This window comes from Sus scrofa, chromosome 17, assembly GCF_054392235.1.
Source record: "Sus scrofa isolate SSC_HxYL_T2T_F1_AM1 chromosome 17, Sscrofa_HxYL_maternal_Yorkshire_Landrace_v2.0, whole genome shotgun sequence".
Taxonomy (NCBI): domain Eukaryota; kingdom Metazoa; phylum Chordata; class Mammalia; order Artiodactyla; family Suidae; genus Sus; species Sus scrofa.
In genome coordinates, this window is record NC_139399.1 from 69074569 (window position 1) to 69095839 (window position 21271).

Below are 21271 nucleotides of genomic sequence, written 5' to 3' on the forward strand. Positions count from 1 at the left end.
TCCAGCAGGAGGAGGGGTACATGTGGGGAAGGCCTGGCCTCTGCCCCAGCGGGCTTCCCCAGGCAGAAACGGTGTGAGTGCCTTCCCAAGGGGCCCACCGGGCCCAGGATCGGGTGGCCCTGGGTGAGTGACGGGACCCAACTCACCAGCCCTTCTCCACCGTGAGCTCTCCTCCCCCACATCCCGCGTCCTTGCTTCACCGCACTCGGTGTGATCTGATCTGTAGTCGTACGTGTTGTCTATTCATCCAAGGACGGGCCTCCCCGAGGCGGGGCACCGCCCGTGTCCCTGGTGCTATAAACAGTAGGCGCTGCATGTGTGCAGTGAGTGAGGCAATGCCAACGGCAAGCGCTGTGCTGGACGCCCCTTGGCTCACACCCCATGGTGACCATGGCACGTGGCATTTGGTGGGGACTTGGCACTGCTCGTCCTGGCTCTCGTCCAGCCCGTGGAAGCTCCCTCTGCTTCCATGGAAGACAGGGGTTGGGCAGAGGTATCTTCGGCAACTGGAAAATGGTTTCTGTAAGAGATTCGTGTTTTCCCAGTGGATTCCAAGTCGTTATGTAAGAACTCAGCCCAGAAACTCCTGCCTGCAAACGCACACGTGTGCACAGCCCCCACCTCACAGGCACACGTGCACCCCCATGCGATGTGCTCACTTCCTGCCTCCTCCCCCCTTCCCCCTTAAACTCTAATGTAGCACAGACGAGGGTTTGGGGTGCTTTCCTGCCCCATTTCTGTCTACAGGAAGTTGATGAGTTTCCTGTCAGTGTTTGGGGGGGCTGCTCCTGAAAGAAGCGCAAATCACAGCGTGAATACAGCTTGATGGGAGCAGCAAGCCGAGTGTGCAGCAGTTGGAGGTTCAGCTGGGATCAGCTGCGATTCTCTGCTCATTAAGGCATTTCATTCTGATAAAATATGTTAAATGAAAAAATGGGCGGGAGAGGAGCAGGCGGAATGTTCTTTCCCCAAAACCTCTGTTAATTACAGGCTTTTTCCCAGGAAGGAAGAGCATGTCGCTTCACTAGCATTAGCCCCACCACGCAGGCAGTGTAGGTAAGAGATCAGCGGTGGATCCGGCGTGCAGACGGAGTCCTGGACAGGGACAGGGTGGCTGGGAGCCGTGATGTCCATAGCGAGGCGTGGAACCAGCCTCCACGGTTCGCCCACTGGAATTAGACTGTGGTCTAAATAAGGGCTGAGCGAGGGATGCACTCAGAAGATCCAGGCTGTTCTCAGAAGGAAGGAGGAAGCAGTTCAGTCCCTAAGCCAATCCCAGCTCCTAGAGGCTTTGCACCGGGGGGAGTCGTGGAAACTGGTAGCAGGAGACCCCTGCTAAAGGTTAAATGGCGGCCTTTCTGCTCCCAGATTCCAGCGCTGCGTTCTGGCTGGGACGCTTTGGGGCCATCTGTGGGTGCCGAGCGCTGGGCGGACACTGAGAGTCGGAGGGAAGAGGGCAGAGTGCTTTGTGGCCTCCAGAAGCACCAGGCAGGCTGCTTTCTGCTTGTCACCTGGACTCGGGTCCCTGGAAGAGCTTGGTGAGGAGGCCGTCGTGTGTGGATTAGAGGAGGGTTTTGAAAAGACACTTGCTTTCTAGCATGTACATCAGGTTTGACTTCTGGCAAGATTCAGAATGAGAATGAAAATCCAACTTGGAAAAAGCGGATGCATTGCTTAGCTGAGTCTAATACAAATTCAAAATTGTTATTTTGAGAGGTTGTCCAGGGCAGCTGTAGGAACTGGCTCAGGACGATGAGGAGGGAGAGAGTGCTCCTGGGAGACTAGCCCTTTCATTTTGGAAGTTGATATTTTAAGGGACAAGAAATCACACAGATCCATCCCCAGAGAGCAGGCCTGGAAAGGGAGCTCCGAATAGAAGACTCTGGAAGGAACCCTTATGGACTCGCTCGGTGTGAAAAACGGGCATGTGGAGATGGTGAGCAGGTCGTTTCTAGAGTAGGGAGCTCAGCTGAGGGCGGCTTGGGAAGCGTTGTCAAAATCCCTCCCTCACATCTGACCAAACCGAATGAGCTGGCGCCAACTGGAGCCAAAGGTTGTCTCTGCATTTCCTCCACCAAGTCAGGGGCATCCTGGGCACACACACCACATAAGCTCTGAGCGCACTCCCCGTTCCATCCTCGCATCAGAGGGTGGCTGGACCTCATGCGGAACACAAGTCCTCCTGGCCAGAGGAGCTGGGCGACGGGGATTAGAGCTGACAAAGGAGCTGGAATGTGGGGGGATACATCTTATAAAATACGTAGTCACAGATGGTGACTCCCCGTTGTAAACGTGCTCCAGCTCCTTGACCACCCCTTGACCTGTGCATGGACAAGGAGGACTCAGACCCCAGAGAAAAGCAGCAGCTAGAGGATTGTAAGCACTGAGCATAGACTTGGGCTGCTGCCTCCTGCGAGGTAAACAGATGGAGAGTTCAGCCCAGCCAAGGTCCACCCTTCAGAGAAGGACACAGACTCTCTAGGCAGTATCATCTCCAATGATTACAATGATCCGTATGCAAACAAAAATTACTGGACATGTGAAAAAAGGGAGGAAACACAACCCATAATTAGGCAGAAACTGGTCATAAAACCTAACTCTGAGGTTACCCAGATACTGGAATTAGCAGCAAGGCCTTTAAAATACCTCTTAAAATACACTCGAGGACTTAAAGGAAAATATGCTGAGCATGAACGAAGACTCAGGAGTCACAGCAGAAAAAAAAACAACCTCTGCAATAGAACCAAGCGGAGGCAGCAAAACTGAAGAGCATGAGATCTCTAATGAAGAACTCACCGGACGGGCGTGCAGGCAGATTGCAGAGGGCAGAAAAAAGGTCCGTGCGTCTGAAGATAGATCAATGCAAATTATTCATTCTGAAGAACGGGAAGGGAGAGGACTGAAACACACAGTCTCAGCGGGACAGGGTCAGGTGACCTAACTGTGTAACTGGAGTCCCAAAGGGGAAGGAGAGAGAGACTAAATAAGAAAAATGATTGAAATTTCCCCAATTTGGTGGAGAAACAAACTTACATATCCAAGAAATTCAGTGGCTCTCAAGTAGCATAAACACAAAAAAAGCCATACCTTGATTTTAGTCAAACTGCTGTAATTCTAAAACTAGAGAAAAAAACCTTAAAAGCAGAGGGAGATTTAGCGCAAACAAAGGATGATGGTAAAACGAGGAATGGCTTCTCTTTAGGGGATGGAGGCCTCTGGGAAATGACATTTTCAAATCGCTGAATGAAAAGAATCGACCAACCGAGAATTCTATATCTGGAGAAAAGAGTCCTCAAAACGAACGGTGAAATAAAGCTCTTTCTTTTACGTTTGGTTTGTCAGCTATTAATTTTTGTCATCAAAATATTCTCTGGAATTATAAACTTTAAACAATACTTTCTCAATAAAATACAAAAATTTATTTTAAAAAAGACATTTCTGGTCACCAAACTTAAGGAGCTCATTGCCAGCAAACCCACAAGAAGTGGTAACGGATGTTCTTTAGGCGGAAAAGAAGTGACCCCAGTTGGAAATTCAGAGCTACAGGCAGGGACGGAGCTCGGGAGAAGGTAAATGTGTGTTAACATAAAAAACTGTGATTTTGTCTTAACTTACTGAAACGGCAGCTGACAATTTAAAGCACAAGTAGAGCACTGTATTGTGGGGCTTAGGATTTATGTGGCTGCAGCAAAGAGGACAATAACAGGACCCACTGAAGATGGAGACTGACATGGTCTGAGCGTGGACCGAGCCTTGCCTGGGGTGGGAGGTCCGATGCACACCGCAGTGTAGCTGGGACGTGCTGCTCTGCTGTGTCCCTCCCCCAGGTGCAAGGGGGCCCTCCCCCAGGTACACAGGGCTCCCCCAAGTGCACAGAGCCCCCCTCCAGGTACACAGGGCCCCCCTCCTGGTACACAGGGCCCCCCTGCAGATGCACAGGGCCCTCGTCCAGGTGTACAGGGGCCCCCCAGGTGTACAGGGCCCCCCCCAGGTGCACAGGGCCCCTCCCCCAGGTGCACAGGCCCCCCCAGGTGCACAGGGCTCCCCCCCAGGTGTACAGGGCCCCCCTCCAGGTACACAGGGCACCCCTGCAGATGCACAGGCCCCCCCCCAGGTGCACAGGGCCCCCCCAGATGTACAGAGCCCCCCTCCAGGTGCACAGGACCCTCCCCCGTGTGCACAGGGCTCTCCTCCAGGCACACGGGGGCCCTCCCCCAGGTGCACAGGGCCCTCCCCCAGTGGGTGCAGTCCCCTAAAGTCCAGCGTACCTCCCTTTCAAGGAGTCACCAGGGAGCAGGCTTCGGGCAGTCTTGGTTGCTTCCTAAGAGGCAGAGGCTTCAGCGGCTCCAATCCCTCACCTCTCCGGGGGATCTTTGAGGCCTGTTCTTCAAAGGCAGGGACGCTGGTGGGGGAGTGAACAGGGAGGAGCGATCGGGCCCCAGTCTCGACGGTGGCTTGAATCTGATCCCTGGCCCAGGAATCCATATGCCACGGGGCAGCCAAAGAGCAAAAAAAAGAGGCAGCACGTTTTCCCAGACTGCAGCCTCTGAGAAGAGACAGAGAGCGGGGGGCTCAGGAGTTTGCTGTGTTTGGGTTTCGTCCCTGGAGAAAGGGCTGAAGAGGTCATGGAACTGTCACCTCTGCCCTCGGCGTGCCCCCTCTTCGGAGGGCGGCTGGGAAGGGAGGCGGCGGGAACGGCCGGAGGGGCGTCAGCCGGCCCCGCGAGGAGGCGAGGAAAGGCTCCGGTTTCTGGAGCGAGACTTTGAGAGAGACAGCAGGGCTCCTTCCGCGGCCGGGGCAGGGGCAGCCCCGTCCAGCCCCGGGGGGAGGGCCTGGGCCCCCGGCCCCCGGCCCGGTGTTGGTTCCGAAAGTGCAGGCCCGACACGAACGCGCCGGCGGGGACCCTGCGGGGCAGCCTCCGAGCCTCCCTGCAAGTGCCGCGCCTCGAGACCTGCGGGCCTTTGCACGGCGCTCGCGAAGAGAGCGGCCTGGAGCGCCGCAGCCGCCCTGGGTGCTGCGATTTAATCAGCCGTGCAACAGAAGGCGCGGGTCCCTTTGTGGTGTCCGCCCCTCGTCTGAGCAGAAAACGTTCCCTTTCTCGAATCACCTTAATGGCTATACTGAGCAGCTGAAAGTTCCTTAAGAAACGAAAGTAAAATCAAATTGCTGCAAGTGCTCATAATTTATTGGAGAATATTCAATTAGAATATATTAATATTTTAGATTTCCATCATTCACTTAATACTCAGAGATTTAATTTAGTGGCTGAATCGCTGCAGCACCCTGAGTGGGTGCGGGTCCAGGGGGAGGGCTCCCAGCCGACCCCGTCCCACCACCAGGGGTTCTGCTGCGGCCCCGGGCCCTCGTGTCCGCAGACCGGACGTTGTTCACAAGTGTGGGCACCAGCCTCGGGGGTGGTTGGGACTCACTGTCGAGAACGGGAAGGAGGCCAGGTGCTCAGGGCTTGGAATGTTCCAGAACTCAGGGAGCAGGGCCCAGTAATTGAGGGAGGAGGGGCTGTGAGGGTGAAGCCTGTACCCCTCCCCCCCGCCCGGCCCGGCCGCAGGACAAGGTCACTGCTTTCACTCCTGACTCGCCTCCAGGACAACCTGGATGGAACTGGGGAGAGTGACTTCCTGTCCCCTCAGGTTCCCGCACTGATGAGCGGGGCGGGCTAAGTGTGGAGGCGGGAGAGGCTTGGGGGTTCGTGGGGCGGAGTTGCCAGCAGCCCGCATGTGGAAGCAGTGGCCTTCTCTCCTGTACAGAATAGTGACCGCAGGTCATGGTGAAGGTCACCTCGTGATGGTCACTTGTCCCAAGCCTTTCCGTCCGTGCTGAGCGCCCCCGCTGTGCTGTCCTGGAGACACGGATAAGACAGGGTTTATGCTCCGTGAGAGGGATGAGCAAATGGGTGCTGGGTGTTAGGGCTGAGGCTGCGGGGCGCCCGTGGAGCCCATCACATGAGGTGGCCCAGAAAGTCACCTCCGGTGCGAGAGCGAATGCAGTGGCGGAGGAACCTTGGCGCTGTCCCAGGGAAGAGCACCCAGGCAGGGGAGCAGCAACAGCAGAAGCTCAGCTTCGTAGAGGAGGCACCAGGAGCTCAGAGGGGCCGGATGGAGACGGGCAAAGAAGCGAGGGGGAGAGTGTCGGGGCCACGGGTGCTTGCCCTTCAGATGGCCACTGTCCCCACCACCCCAGTGCCTCCCTCTCTGCCTGCATCATCCATCCACTGGGGGCACTGGGGCAGTGTCCTCACTTTCAGCTGCACAGGGCTGGGAGACGGGATGCAGGGCATGAAGCAGGGGTGCAAGGATAGGGGGGTGGGCAGGGCCTTGGACCTGTTGGGGGGACAATGAGGGTGACGGCCCTGTGAGGGCGTGGCGTCTACACTGGTAGGAAGCCTGTGAGCTGCTTACAGGAGCTTGTGTGTCTGCAGGAGAAACGCCCCAAGTCTCAGTGCTCACAGCGCAACAGGCTGGCGGCCCTCCCTGCTCCTGCCTCCCGGCTCTGCTCTGCCGGCCAGGCTGCTCCCCTCCAGCACCCCCGGGCCTCACTGCCAGGCCCTGCCACTGGTCCACACAGGTCACATGGGGCGACCTGGCTTCCGGGGGCAGGACACAAACCTGTCACACCTGGAGTGCTGTAAAGGGAGCTGAGGCCAGGCCGCCGGGGTGAGGCTGACGACGTGCTCCAGAGTCGAGGGGGAGGAAGCAAGGGCCGGGGGCCCTGGGGTCTCTGCCCCTGGTGGACGAGCAAGGGCGGGACCAGCTCTGGTGTCCCACAAGGCCTCTTGGCAGCGTGGGGTCTGCTGGGTTCCACACGGCAACCGGGCCCAGCTGGGGGACCCCTTGGGAAGGCAGCTGGGGAGGGGGACAGCAAGGAGCTGTGTTTGCTCTGTGATGACCCGATGCTTGTGACCCCAGGGAGTGGGGTCTCCCTCGGGTGGCTCTGAGTCCACCCAGTGGCCACAGGGTCCTGGAGCTTCAGATTCTCAGCACCCATGTGATACAGGAAGTCCACCAGGATACACCAGACGGGGTCCCGGCAGGGCCCGAGTGGGGAGAGGGCAAAGTGCCACATCCTTTGCCCGAGATGCCTCCGGGCTCAGCCGGGCACTGATGCAGAGGACACAGCTGTGAATGCGGACACGCCTCCAGGTCGTCGAGGGGCCCACAGTGTGTGCTTCCCGGGGTCAAGAAGGGGACAGCCTGTGGGCCATCTGCCTTGGGGGGCTGGTGACACAGCGCTCCTGCAGGAGACTCAGTCCCGAGTCTGATATTTGGTGTTTCCTGCTGATTGCTTCCAAACCGCAGACGTTTTATTTTGAAGCTGCTTTTCTTCCCAACTGCAGAGGAGCGCCCCGGGGCGGTGGGAGAGGGTGGGAGAGGGTCAGCTGCCCCCACAGAGCTCTCAGCCTGAGGACCTGACCTCCACTCCCGGAAATAAGGCCGAGAGACGCGGCTCAGCAGCAAAGCCAATCAGAACAGATGGTGTCCGGTGGCTGTGGTTGGGAACTCAGCCCCCCTCTAAGCTGCGGGAGACGCCGGCAAACGGTGCTGTGGTTTTTCAACATCCCTGGTGATGCCAGAACAGCCAGGCCTCGGTCTTCAAAGTCACTCTTTAAAATGCCACCCGAGAGACTGTTGACGGCCCAGCTTGTGGCTGGGCCTCAGGCCACCACGGCTCCAGGGGGACCTCTCTGGATTAACCATCAGGAAATGGCCTCAGCACTGGCCCTCGTTTTAATCAAACCCAAGAGGCCTAAAGAGGCATTTGCACCGGCACTTAGGTTTGCAGCCTCTCAGGCTGCTTTGAGGTTGAGTTATGCGTTTGATTTGGGCTCCGGGCTTTCATGAGCTGTAGTGCGTAAAGTCAAGAAGTTGATTTCATTTTCCCAAAAAGTGGGGCAATAAAAGCAAGAAAAGCCACGGACCCTCAGTGTCCGTGAAAAGCAAAATCAAGCTGACAGCTCAGTAGCATCTCAAAGAGGCTGGGACCTTCTAGGGCCACCAGGCTCACCAGGCCCAGGATGGGGCAGCCAGAAGACCCGCCTCCCCGCACCCCCGCCCAGACGCTCATCTCTCCCGGAGCAGTGCACCCCTGGCTGCAGGGACGGTCTACACACACAAAACAAAGGAAGAGGACACGGTTGATGTGGTCGGTTCGGCAGAAGCCCTCCCTCCACGCCACGCTGTGCTCTGAGGCTGCCCCGTCCCCCGCGTGTCGTGGCCTCTGCCCAGGGAGCGGAGTGCAGGTTGAGCTGGGCAGGTGTCCGAAGCACAGAATTTGCAACTCGCAACTCGCCTGTTGCCTCTGGGAGGCGGAGCTGACCGAGAAGAGAGAGGAGCAGCTGTGCTCTGTGGCCAACTTGGGAGGCCCGGCCTGGGCACTCTGTGTCCCCATCAAGATTTAGGCTTCCTTTTAAAAAGAACAGCATCCAGGAGTTCCTGTCATGGCTCAGTGGTTAACGAACCCGACTGGGAACCAGGAGGTTGTGGGTTCAGTCCCTGGCCTTGCTCAGTGGGTTAGGTATCTGGCGTTGCCGTGAGCTGAGGTGTAGGTCGCAGACGCAGCTTGGATCCTGCATTGCTGTGGCTCTGGCGTAGGCCAGCGGCTACAGCTCCAATTCGACCCCTAGCCTGGGACCCTCCATGTGCCGCGGGAGCGGCCCAAGAGATGGCAAAAAGACAAAAAAAAAAGAAGAGCATCCCAAGCTAAACTCGGTTGCAAGTTTACCATGTAGATTTGGACAGGGTTGACACAGATTGATGACGCTCAGGCTGAAACCGGTGCATAAAGGATGACGGGGTGGGGTGTCTAGTATATCCATAATCTACTAGGCCAGTGTCTGTCCATCTGTCCATCTGTCTACCTGTCTGTCCATGCGTCTATACATCCATCAGTCCATCTGCCCATCCATCCATCCATCCATGGACCCATCCGTCTGTCCATGTGTCCATCCGTCTGTCCTCCCACCCATCCGTCCTTCCATCCATGCATTCATTAGCCTGTCCATCCATGCACCCATCTGTCCATCTGTCCATCCATCCACCCATCCATCTGCTCATCCACATACCATCTGTCCATCCACCCTCTCAGCCATTCCAGCGCTCTCGCCCACTCAACACCCTCCACTGCTCCTGGCAGCAACAGGACTCTAAGTCAGAACTCCAGCATAACAGGGAGTCCCCGTCGTGGTGCAGCGGGAACGAGTCCACTTAGGAACCAGGAGGTTGCTGGTTCCATCCCTGGCCTCACTCAGTGGGTTAAGGATCTAGCATTGCCGTGAGCTGAGGTGTAGGTTGCAGACGCAGCTTGGATCTGGCATTGCTGTGGCTGTGATGTAGGCCAGCAGCAACAGCTCCGATTGGACCCCTAGCCTGGGAACCTCCATATGCCACGGGTGTGGCCCTAGAAAGACAAAAAAAAAAATTAAAATAAAAAAAAAAAAGAACTCCAACATGTAACAGCAACACGCACTCCAGCTGTTCTTTCAGAACTTTTAAGGCCTTTGAAGTAAAGGACAAATTGAAAAAGTGAAAAACCTTGAATCATTAGTTGGCATCCTTAAAATCCTTTCAGCGTTTGAAGACTCCCTGTTGAGAGTAAAGGTATTAGGTTTTCGACGGTGCTGGCAAATTCTTCCCAGGATTTGGGGCAAAGCCGTCCCATTTGGCTTAACTCTGAAGACTGCAGCTCTCCCTGACAAAGACGCCGACCCCCGAGGGAGATTTTAGGACCAGAGAAGACCTCTTGACCGTTTCCTTAAACCGCCCGACAGCAGCGCAAACGTGAGCTTTTAAAAGAGCGGCGCGTTGGCTCCTCCAGATTCCTCCTGAGAGGGACGTGCGGTGTCTTAGAGGGCGGCCGGCGTGGCCGGAAGGAAGTCGTGCTCACGGAGAAGACATTCGCCCCGTGTGGACGCTGCCGTCCTCACTGACAGTCGTGGGCCTGTCCTGTCCTCGGGAGCGTACACGCTGGTGTGGACACAGACGGGAGACGAGGACACGGCCAGGACACGGAAGGTGACACAGAAAGCCCAGCGCAGGAATGAGACAGCGGGGCTGGGCTGGTTGGGGACAAACAGGCACGTTAGGTGGGGCGCCTGGCTGACGACCCCTCCCAGGAGCTGCCTGGGCTCCTGCCGGACTAGGACCTGCCCGGCGCGAAGACCCGCAGAGAGAGCAGCAGGGGGTCATTGGGGCCGGGGGGGAGGGGGGGCTGGCGGGTGTGGACGGGACACCCCAACCCCGCCCAGCCCGGCCCCACATACTCCTCCAGACTCCACACCCAGGCCTCTCCAAGTCCAGCGGAGCCACGCATATGTGTGCACAAACCTGCGCGCGCGCACACGCGCGCACACACACACACACACACACACACACGGGCATCTCCACTTTGGCCCCAGGGCCACCGTTTGCCATCCGATCCTCTGCCTGCGCCGTAAGGATGATAATACCAGTTTACTCCCACAGGCAGAGGCTGAGGCTCAGAGCGGCTGAGTGACTGTCCAAGGTGACACAGCCAGGAAGCAGCAGAGCAGGACGCCCACCCAGCCCTGGCCCCGAGGCGGGACCCAAGTGCTCAAAGCTGTTTCCTCCCGCTGCGTGGACCATGCCGCATCGAAGGCCAAGCGCCTTCCTCTGGACGATTTGCTTCCAGCCTGGAGCCAGCGAAGCTGCACAGGGAAGCTGGGCTTGGTTCTCCTGGCTCTGTGTCCCGCCGCCCCTGAGCCCGCCCCAGACTCCCAGCTCCCAGCTCCTCCGGAGGGAGATCCCGCAGGAATAGACAAGGTCCCAAGTGCCGGCTTCCAGGACCCCGCAGACGCCTGCCTGGGGACACAGGGGGACTAAGGGAAGGCGGGGGCGGGGAATCCCATTACCTCCCAGCAGGTCAGACCTGGGAGTGTCGGCCTCCGGCCTCCGGCAGCAGCTTTAGTTCCACTGGGCCTCAGGGAGGCCGCGCTGGCGCATGAGGACGCAAGCGAGACAGAGAAACAACCACAAGCGGAAGCTGTTTGCAGGGGCCTCTGCTAAAGTGGAAAATCTGCCACTTCATGGAGAAATGATTTAAGTTTCACGCCGCTTTCCGGACGGTGACAGCGGCGCCTGCTGGGTGTGCCGGGAGCACGCCACATGGCACTCAGCTCAGCCACTCGGCGCCGTGTCCCCAGCGGGAGGGCGCAGGTGTGAGGCCCCCTCCGTCCAGGCCCCGCGGAGAAGTGGGCCCCATGCCAGGGCCCAGGGCCAGGCACGCTGTGCTCTGCAGGCCAGGGACGGGGACCCAGCCACATTGGCGGCGGGCGCCACCCCAGTCCCTCCTCTCCGCCCTGCACTGAAGGGACACTGATGTCACCAGCGATTAGAAGGGCCCATGCTGATCCGTGTCTTTCCCGTGAAGAGTGGCAGAGCCCAGGGCTGGACACGACCAGGAAAGAGGCTAAAGCCGCAGAAAAGTACACACGCGTCTGCCAGCGGAGGGCCTTTCTCCGCGGCCCGAGGCTGTCAATCAAGCCAGTTCTGGCTTCTGAGAAGCTGTGCCTGTATCTAGAAGTAATAATTAAATATGCCTGGGGGCTGATAAAAAGGCCCATATCAGGCCTCTCAGTATGGCCCCGGCTCAGACTGAGAGGGTCTGGGTGGGATCCAGGCCACGTGTCCACGTGGGCAGGGTGTGCACCAGGGTGGAGGGCCAGCTGTGGGATAGGGGGACGTTGGCTAAAGAAACCGGACCGGAAAGCAGAGCTCTGGGGTTGGGGGCCCGGGGCCCTGGTGCACAGCGGCCCGCCCTGGGTCCCCTGCCCCATCCGTCAGAGAGAAGAAGGCAGGGGCTGGGAGTCTGGAGGGACCCCGTGAGCCCTGGGAGGCCCACTGGGGTGTCTCGGGGACCCGCAGCCCAGTGGCTCCTCCCGAGCCCCCCCAGGGTCCCCAGGGCAGCCCCGTGAGGATGGCGTCCTCTGTCACCCCAGGCGGCTCGGGCGATAAACATCCCTGAGGGGTTTGAGCACAAGCGGCACACTCCCGGGCAGCAGCCGGGGCCAGCTTGGCCATCTGTCCTGTGCATCCCGAGACCTCAGGAAGCAAGGCAGAGGGGGCGGTGGTCCCTCCTGGCACTCGCCCTGAGCAGCCTCTGTGGGGACGCCCCTCCCTGGCCTCCCACCGGCCCGCACCCCAGCCCGCAGGCACCGGCTCAGGGGACAGCCCGGTCCTCAGCCTCTTCAGCCCACAGGCTCCTTTGCCGAGCACTTCCATGCGGTTCCAGGGCTCTCGGGTTCCGGGTGCCGAATCTCCCTGGGGCTGGCGGTTCCCCAGGAGGACAGCGACTCGTCTGCAAGTGCCGGGGTGGAGCTGAGCCAGGCCGTCTGGGGGTGGGGGTATCCGTGGACACCGGACGGAGACCAGACAGCCTGCGGCCACCTCCCCTTCACATAGGCGAGGGCAGGCCGGGCAGGGAAGTGGGCCTGGGGCCTGCGTGTCTAATCCAAGCCCTGCACACAGCGCGGGCTCCCGGCCATCGCTGGCCCTTCCTGGGGCAGCTGGGTGTCCGCGCGTCCTCTCAGAGCCAGAAGCCAATAAAGACTAGTCCTGCCGCCGAGCGACTCATTCAGAAGCAGAGGCCGCGGGCCGGCAGCCCCTTCATCACCATCAAGGTCCCTGAGATTCGCTGGACTCTCAATGCAAATCGTAAAAGCTTTTAATGCATGTTAAGTAGCCACCAAGTACTTGTCAGAGCCGTGGTTGTTGAGGATTGATTTTATGGCTGCTACGTTTTATAGCTGATCAGCTGTTACTCGTAATTAGCCTCATCAATGTTTCTAAATAATCAGACAATATTTGAATAGCTGAACGAAATAGCGGTCTTGTTACTTCTATCAGGAAATCACATTTCACTTGGGAACTTTCCGGAGGCTGCATGCATCTGGCTGATTTGAGTGTGGAGCTGGTTGACACTCCAGGGGGAAAAGCGGTTCAATACGTTTCAGAATGTAAGAGGATTATTTTAAATATTTCCGTGAGTGGAGGAGGCTTGGAGCAAGCTCTAGATGTTCCCGCGTCAGAATTCTCCAAAGGCTTGTAGGGACTGGCGGCTGACACTCCGTCCTCATGCTTAGCTCTCACGGTTAGCACGTGTGCCCGCAGCCCTGGCCCGCAGCCCCAGTTGACTGTGGTTTTCGGGGGCAAGAAACGTGTGGGCCCCTCCCCTGCAGACGAGGGCACTCAGTCTGGGGGTCCTGCTGGGGGCCAGCAGCTGGGGTTTCTGCAAGTGTGGCTGTTGAGCTCAGCGAGAAGCTTCTCCCAACACTGTCTTCTGGGTCCCGCCAGAAGTTCACTTCGTCCGGGGACGTTCTGGAGGGCGGGGGCCTCGTCTTGGTGGCAGGAGGGGCGGAGTGTCCTAGAAGGACCCCGGTATGTCCTGTCCTCTGGGGGACAATGAGCCATGACTCAGGTCAGCGGTTTCCTGGGCAAACACGGCTTGACCGCTGTCAGCTTCTGCTCCTGGTGGCCTGGCACAGAGCTGGCACAGAGCTGGACCCCAGAGGGACTCTCCTCCTGGGCCAGCCTGGGCCAGCCAGGCCCAGCGGGACTCCGGGGTCAGCCTCAGGATCTGGGCCAGCTCTGGCTCTTCCCAGGCATGTCGGAGGGCGTGGTCTCCCTGTGCCTCAGTGTCCCCTGTGATCCAGGGCCCCCCTCCACGGGTCAGCGACGGCCAGCAGGAGCTCTCAGTGCTGGTCCAGCATCTCCGAGTGGGAGGCCTGCTGAACCCCAGTCGTCCCGTGTCCCTGCAGTTTCTGGGGGGTCGTTTCCTGGCCTTTTACCCTTGGAGGCACCTGCGCTCCTCACTCAGGGCCCCTCCTCCGTGTCCAAGGCCAGCAGCACTGCCCCTAGCTGCTCCCTCTCTCGTCAGGTCCGTCTGGTCCGCCCCTCCTCTGTCCTATAAAGACCCTTGTGGTTGTGTTTGGGGCCTGCTGGCCAATCGGGCCCCGCTCCCAGCTCCACAGCCTGAGCGTAATCATGTCTGCAGACTCTTGTCGTGCGAAGGACGTTCCCAGGCTCCAGGCGTTGGGACCTGGACGTCTTTGGGTAGGAAGCCCGGTCCCGTCCCGGGGCGCAAGGCAGGAGGCGGGGAAGCCCCGTAAGTGGAGTGGGAATGAGGCTGTGTGGACTCTGCCCCTTTCGCGCTCTCCCAGGTCAAGGATGCTCTCGAAAGCTCACCCTGATTAGCCTCCCCAGGAGCCAGACCCCTGCGATTCCTCCCCAGCGCTCTGGAGCAACAAGCATCAGGCTCCGAGAGGCCAAGGTTCTCACTCCAGGCCACACAGCTCCCAGCACAGAGCCGGGCTTTGAACCCACACAGTCTGTCTGAAGAGTTCCCTCGTCTGGCCTGCCAGAGTGTGCGGGGAGCCAGAGCCCCCAGGTCACGGGTGGCCGCCACACCCCCACTTCTCCATCTCCGAGTGAGCAGGAGAGAAATGCACTTCTGCAGCCGATTGCTTTGAAGGCAGAGTTACTCGGGGGGAGAAAATCAGCTTCTCTGTGGAGGGAATAAAAAATGGGAATCTTATGCTTGTTTTTCACTTGCTGCTTTAAGCTCATCATCCGTACCCGCCCAGGACGGCGGCAAACGAGACAGTGATTGAGAAAAAGCAAAGCGAGGGTCTGTGGAGACACCTCCCGCCTCCCAGGACAGCGAGGGGCTGAGGACCTGGTGAGCAGAGACGCTGCTGAGGGTGTGGGTGGCAGGTGACCGGAGGGGCGGGGAGCCGGCACCTGGCCTCCTCTGGCCCCAAGCATCCCCCTGGGGGCGGCCGGGAGGGGCACCCCACGTGCTGCAAGCCAGGCTCCCAGTCCCTCCTGCGTCCTGAGTCTGGCTTGGGTGTTTCTTCCTCGTCCTGCATTTGGGGCGGGTCTGGCGTCCTGGCGCGTGGGCAGGAAAGGCGGCAGGGTCTGTGTTTGCGTTGTCTCTGCAGGAATCCGACTCGTTCTGGACCGCAAGGAGCCTCCTCTTGTCCCCACATCCCACTCCTTTGTCCGTGCCCCCCACGCTTCAAATACACCCCCCCCAAGTAACCACCTGCTGGGGGGCTGTCCCCTCCCTTCAGTGAGGTGTCTGACCTCGTCTGCCTCGCAGTGTGTCTGTGAAATGCTCCAGGGTCCCCTCCGCGTGGCCCAGCCTGCTCCGACCTCCGGATGCTTGTGGGCCAGCGAGGAGACCACGGGCACGTGCTATGCTGGCGGCGATGGGTCTGAGCCACCATCACTGGGCCACAGAGGGGGACACGGAGCCAAAGAGTCTGTCCAAACCAATTTCCCCCGGCCGGTTCTTTCAAAGTCTGAAAATCCTAAATCCGGGAGGCAGGCAGTATTTAAATTTCAATTTGGTCCCCGAATAAGATCTTTCCCTTCCACTGTTCAACTTTATTTAGAAACAGGACCGGTAACTTGATTACATGTTAAGGCAGCTTTGGCTGGGGGATTGTAGCCAGAACCTCTGCTGCTCTGAGCTTCTCCCCCCGCTGATGGAACATCCATGCAAATTAGGGACTTTGTTCTGCTGCCGCTGGGGCAGCGCGGGCCACGCGGGGCATCCTGGGCGACGTGCTTTCAGTGTCACCCGTGGTCTAAAAGGGGGACACGCCATCCCCTTGCTTGGCCACAGGAGGGGCCATCTGTAGAAACCTCAGACTTGTGTTTCCCAGCCTCCCATCCAGCCACTCGCAGCTCAACTGTCCAAATGCAAATCTGTTATGAAAGAAGCTGCCATGCCCAGAGGTTCTGCAGCGTCGAATGCTCAAAGCTGACAAAACGCAGCCACTCAGAGGAAGAGGGCCACGAGCCGCCCCGCAAGCCACGCAGCGTGAACCCCATCCCTCTGTCTGTCCCATGGCCCCAGGAGGCAGAGCAGAAGGTGCGGAGTTAAGGGGATTAGAAACGAGATAAGCTTTGTGTTTCGCCCTGGGTCTCCCATCAGGGAGGTCGCCAAAGCCCAGCCCCATCCTGCCGCAGAAGAGGCGTGTGTTCGCCAGGCAGTTTTGCTTTCTTGGCGGTGGCGGGGGCTCATAGGAAACAGATACCAAGGTGGGGGCATCATTCAGGTGTGAAATCCACGGCTTGCGAACTGTCCAGGCCGCCGCCAGGAAGGTTGGACTGAGAACGGAACAGCGCTGGGTGTTGGCTCCGCAAAGACGCCTCCTGTGCGTTGTCCGCCTGCCTGGCAGCTGTGTGCCCGGGGGGAGCAGCTCCAGGATGGGCAGCGGTGGGTGGAGGGCGCAGGTCCTGCAGGTCACTGTTCACGGTGCGCCCCTCACCCCGCCCTCCCTGCTGGCCTCCAGCCTCAGCCCTGCCGTCCGACTCCAGTGAGGGCACCACCGACTGCGAGTGGGTTGCACCCACTGGGCAGCTTTTCTTCTCCTGACATGCCTGGCGGCCCTTCCTTCCTGAAGCCCCCAGACCCTGCCTCTCCTGACGTGGGTATCCTAGCATCCTTCTCGACTTGGGCCAGCCCAAGTTTGGCTCCTGGTGTATCTGGCTCAAGCCAGGGTCCCAGAGGGGGCACCTAGCAGGTGTGGCAGTGGCAGGCTCAGAAGCTCAGGGAGTCTTGAGTGGGCGTGCCAGTGGGGAAGCCATTGCCACCGAAGTGTAAAATCCCGAGGGCAGAGATCTGGGGTGGAAGCGTCAGGTCCCTGCCTGCAAGTGACAGAAGCCAACGGTCAAAGGTGGGATTTATGGTACATGCAAATGTAACATACGGAGGTGAGTCAGCTTCAGGCACAGCAGGATCTAGGGGCTCAGATGACGTCATCAGGCAGTTTTCCCATCTCATGGATCTTCCATCCTTGACACAGCTCATCTCAGCAAAGTCCCCAGCCCCCGGTGTGAGCCGCACAGAGCCCACACCCCCAATCCCTGGTTCTGTAGTAGGAGTCAGTCCTCCCCGTGATTCTAGCAAGTGCTCAGGAGCGACTCGTGACTCTGGCTCTTGCCAGGCAAGGAGGCAGGAAGATACAAGAAAGCCCTGGGCAGAGGGACCAGCAGGTCTGGGCAAGCCAACCGAAGGCCCAGGCATGTGTGCTGGGAGAGGGGTGGTGTTGGGGGAGGGGTGCCAGGGGCAGAAGTGAGGCCAAGGGGGCGTTGGGCTGGGTGGAGGGGGACCCCAGGAGGCCCGTGGGCAGGCCTGGGCCTAAGTAATATATCTCCTCAGGGAACCCCAGGGGACCACTCCCCCCGCCCCCAGGCAGGCCCTGCTCGCACTTGTCCCTGGGGTTTTTAGCAGCTACCAGGGTGACTGTAGGGTTGAGAAGCACTGGCCTGGAGAACGGGGGCCCCCAGCACCCACCAACTGAACCCTGTCTTGTGAGCCACGGATGCTGGGGGAGCTCCTCGTACTGCCCCGTGGTCCTGACGGGGAGGGAGGCAGGGTGGGGACCTCTGGGAAGACCCGCTGGGCCTCTAAGACGGGCCAGAATCACCCCCCGCAGGAGGCAAGGACACGCCCGTGGAAAACCCACAGGGGCTCCAGTGGGCGCTCGAGCCCTGTTTGGTGTGTCATTCACGCTGGAAGAGAAAGTCTGAAAACCCCTGGCAGATTTCTAGGAAGCCGCGGTTCAGTAAAGGCAGGGAGAGCCTCGGGGGTGCTGCGTCTGCACCGTCACCGCTGTTCTTGGCCTCGGGCCGGGGAGAGGCGGGAGCTCCATGTCCTGCACACCTACAGGGGCCAGCGCGGCGTGGCCTCTGCAGGGTTGACCTCATTTGTGCTTTCAAAGCCCACAGTTCCCTACCCAGAGCCGAGGCCACATGCCCAGGACGGAGACCCGGCTCCACTTCTGCCCAAAGAACGGAAAAGTGTGGGGACAGGCTGCTCCCCTGAGGTCCCACCGGAACCCACACAACGTGGGTCCGTGCCCTGAAGAGTTAGGAGACCTCTGCTGCCATTTAAAAGCCATAATGCGGGGAGTGGGGTGTCACAGCGTCTGAGGAAAGTTCCAGACCCGTTCCCCAGAGAAATACACGTCTGTGCACACTCATACGCATATGCACATGTATACACACACGCACACATGCACACGGGCACCAGCAGAGCCTCGGGATGCTCCCGTGGGCATTGGACGCCACAGCAGAGTCTGGGTGCAGATCAGACTGCAGGCAGCGGCTACGGCAGAAACAGCACACGGCCTTTCACTCTGGCGGCTGTTTAATTTCTGGGGCCAGGGTTGAGGGAATGAAGGCCGGACCCTGTCCCCGAGAGGAAGATGGAGGCCACGCTGGCCCCGAGGACGTGGTTAAGTGCCCTCTTCCTGCCGGTGATGCCGATGCCGGGTCCAGAGAAGATCCAGGCTTCTGGGAGCCAGAAGGACGCTTGCCAGAGGGAATCTTTTTCAGCTACCGGGAAGCCCTCTAATGACAGGTTGCTAAGAAACCACCACAGTCGAGGATTCTGAGTGGTTTGCGCCTCATCTGTGGGTTTCCGGGACCATGGAAACACCCCACACCCGCCCCAGCTGGAGCACCAGCGGGCTTCGGGAGCCTCTGCAGATGCCCAGGGTGTGGTCGGGCCCTCGGCCTCCATTTTCCAGAGCCTCTCTGCCCAGCTGGCATCCTTGAGGGATCTTGGGACAGTCACATGTTGAAGGATCGTCGGTGCTGTGGACCTGCCTCGGCATATCTGATAAGAGGGCGTGCAGACACCTGCCTGCCTGGCTGGGCAGTGACTCAGGACGAATTGACTGGAACCGGACACCTCCCTGCCCGCCCCCTCCTCCTCCAGGGAGGCCGAGGTCCCGGGACCGCTGTCTGAGATTCCACCTGCGAGCGAAGGCAGCCACAGGCAGGTCCTGAGAATGTGTGTGAAACAGCCACACGGTAATGACCTCAATAGCCTTCAAGAAAATAAACAGAAGCAAGAGGACAAGACAAGCTGAGAAATTACTGACAGCTCTTCAGGCTGAAAGGACTTGATGGAGCAAAGCGGGAAACTGTCTTGCATGAGGTTGACCAGATATCCGGGGATTTTGCAGGCCCATAGGGAGGCTACACGGGGTCTTGCCTGCGCCCAGCACTTCATCAACCCCCAGGATGTCTCCAGCTGTTCAGCAAAGCCAGAAAACTCACAGCCAATCACGTCATTTATCCTCACGTTACATAATGTCCAGCCAGCACTGGGCTTGCGGGCATGGCTGGGCTTTCGGGCACAGCTGGGATGCGGGCACGGCTGGGATGTGGGCACAGGGTGCTCCAGAACCATGCTGGCTGGGCTGGGCTGGGCTGGGCACACCCTGGGCCGGGGTCTGGCCTGGACATGTCCCCAGGGTGAAAAAGGCCGGTCAGCCAGCCTGCCCCAACCCGACCAGAAGTGAGCCCAAGCCTGACGAAGGAGCTGAGACATACTGGCCTTCGTTAAGGCGCCTGCAGAGCATCCATCTCTGAACGTTGGTAGTGGCTGCAGTGGCTTAGAAACCTTGCCCAGACGGACAAGGTGACAGGTGCCACAGCGGGGGCAGGGCTGTGAGGGCTCTTCCCCCCCCCCCCAACCCAGAGCCCTGGGTCAAGAGCACTCGGTCCCGCCAGTCCCCCAGGAGCCCGCACTTCCAGAATCATTGTGACTGTTCCCAAATGGGTACATCTGCTCCCTTGGACTCATTTCAGATGTAGCCATGCCGGCTGCAACGAACTCAGCTAAGGCCCCGTGCAGAGACGCGTTGTAACCGCTGTACCCTGCAGTCAGGGAGAAGCCTCCATTCAGACCTCATTTTGAGACGCTGGCACATGAAGGGCCAGCTCCAGTCCTAAGGACGTGCGGTCTCCTGTGGCCCCGGTCCCGGCCCGCCTCTCCTAGAGCATCCTCTGTCTCGGAGCATTAAGGGCCTCCGTGCAGAATTCATTCCTGATGGGATCGGAAGCAGAAGAGCAGTCGGCAGGCACCTCAGAGCAGCTCCTCAATTAGCACTTCTTCCCCCCACCCGCTGAGGTTTTAAGCCTACTGTTTGCTTCTTGACTGTGTGAGCTGTCGCCACGCATGCCTCCCCAGGTGTTGTCCACGCACCGGCGGGGTCAACTGGCCGCCGCTGCCTCTCCCGACCCGACCTTTGCGCTTTCTGCCGTTGGCGGGAACCGCATGTGCTGCTGTTCCCCGATGCTGTTGCTTCAATCAACTCACTTTTTAAACAAAATCAGTTTGTTTTAAAGGACATAAAATGTGACCCGTGTTTATGGAAAAATCCCCATCACTAGGCCTATGGAGAAGAGACCCACCCCCGGAAAACAGCAGCAAAATAATGTCATTGTTTAAAGGCAGTGTTTGTCAGGCGTTCCCAGGTGGTGCAGTGGGTTAAGGATCCGGCATTGTCACTGCTGTGGCTCGGGTTCAACCCTGGCCTGGGAACTTCTGCATGTGGCTTGGCCAGAACAAAACAAAAGGCAGGAGGTCACAGACGCAGCTCAGATCCCAAGTTGCTGTGGCTGTAGTGCAGGCCCACAGCTTCAGCTCAGATTCAACCCCTAGCCTGGGAACCTCCATGTGCTGCAGGGGCAGCCCTAAAAGACAAAAGGCACTGTTTGTCCATCCACCACAGACAACCATCCGAGGCCCCAGCAGGGGGGCACCTGCCACAGCTTGGGAAGTGCCAGGGCCAGTGATGGCCGCCGGGGGGTGAGTGGTCCCGCGTGCTTGAGATCCTTAACGTGAAACTGACGTGTACATGGTCAAGTCTACCAATCAGGGACTCTCTTTCTGTGGCCATCGAGACATGTTTCCCAGATGGTTGAGCTGTGACAAGCAGCCCCCGTCTTTCCAGGGCTGGCCGCTGGCTGAACGACAGGTGTGGTACGTCGGCACATTCCAGAAATCAAATTAGGGTCCAAAATGTTGTGGCCAACTGCACACGGCCCCCAGGAAGACACACACGCCTGTCACCTTCCCCGTCTGCGTGACTGACGCCCACCCCACTTCAGAGGGCCGCCTCCGCAGAGGTCAAGGTCCCCGGCCAGAGGTTGAGTGTCATCACATTCACGCCTGCAGGCCACCAGGACTAATCCGAGTCTCGGTGGGGGCAGGGCAGAGGGTGGCTCACAGAGGGGTAACCCATCCAGCTGGAGCGATGGATCTGGAGCCCAGAGCTGGAGCTCTGGGTCCGATACGTGAGGAGTTGTGACAGATGTGACAATCAGCAGGCGCCCATAAGACAGAGGGGGGTCCCGGGGACAAGGGTGGTGGGACTGGAGGGCGGTGACCGGGGAGCCTCTGGCTGAACTTGGACACCAGGGCGAGGCGTATGCAC

The 21271-nt window shown here is 59.1% G+C and overlaps 1 protein-coding gene and 1 long non-coding RNA gene across 4 annotated transcripts in view; one reads left to right on the forward strand and one right to left on the reverse strand.

Annotated features, from left to right (window-relative positions):
• The window catches only part of CDH4 (cadherin 4), a 495180-nt gene that overhangs the window by 382740 nt on the left and 91169 nt on the right, over positions 1 to 21271 (forward strand). The window lies entirely within an intron of this gene.
• Positions 5167 to 11008, reverse strand: LOC146395421 (uncharacterized). Its single transcript, XR_014832027.1, has 2 exons — positions 10883 to 11008; positions 5167 to 10069 (listed from the first exon to the last, which is right to left on the reverse strand). It is a non-coding gene; the product is annotated as an uncharacterized LOC146395421 (long non-coding RNA).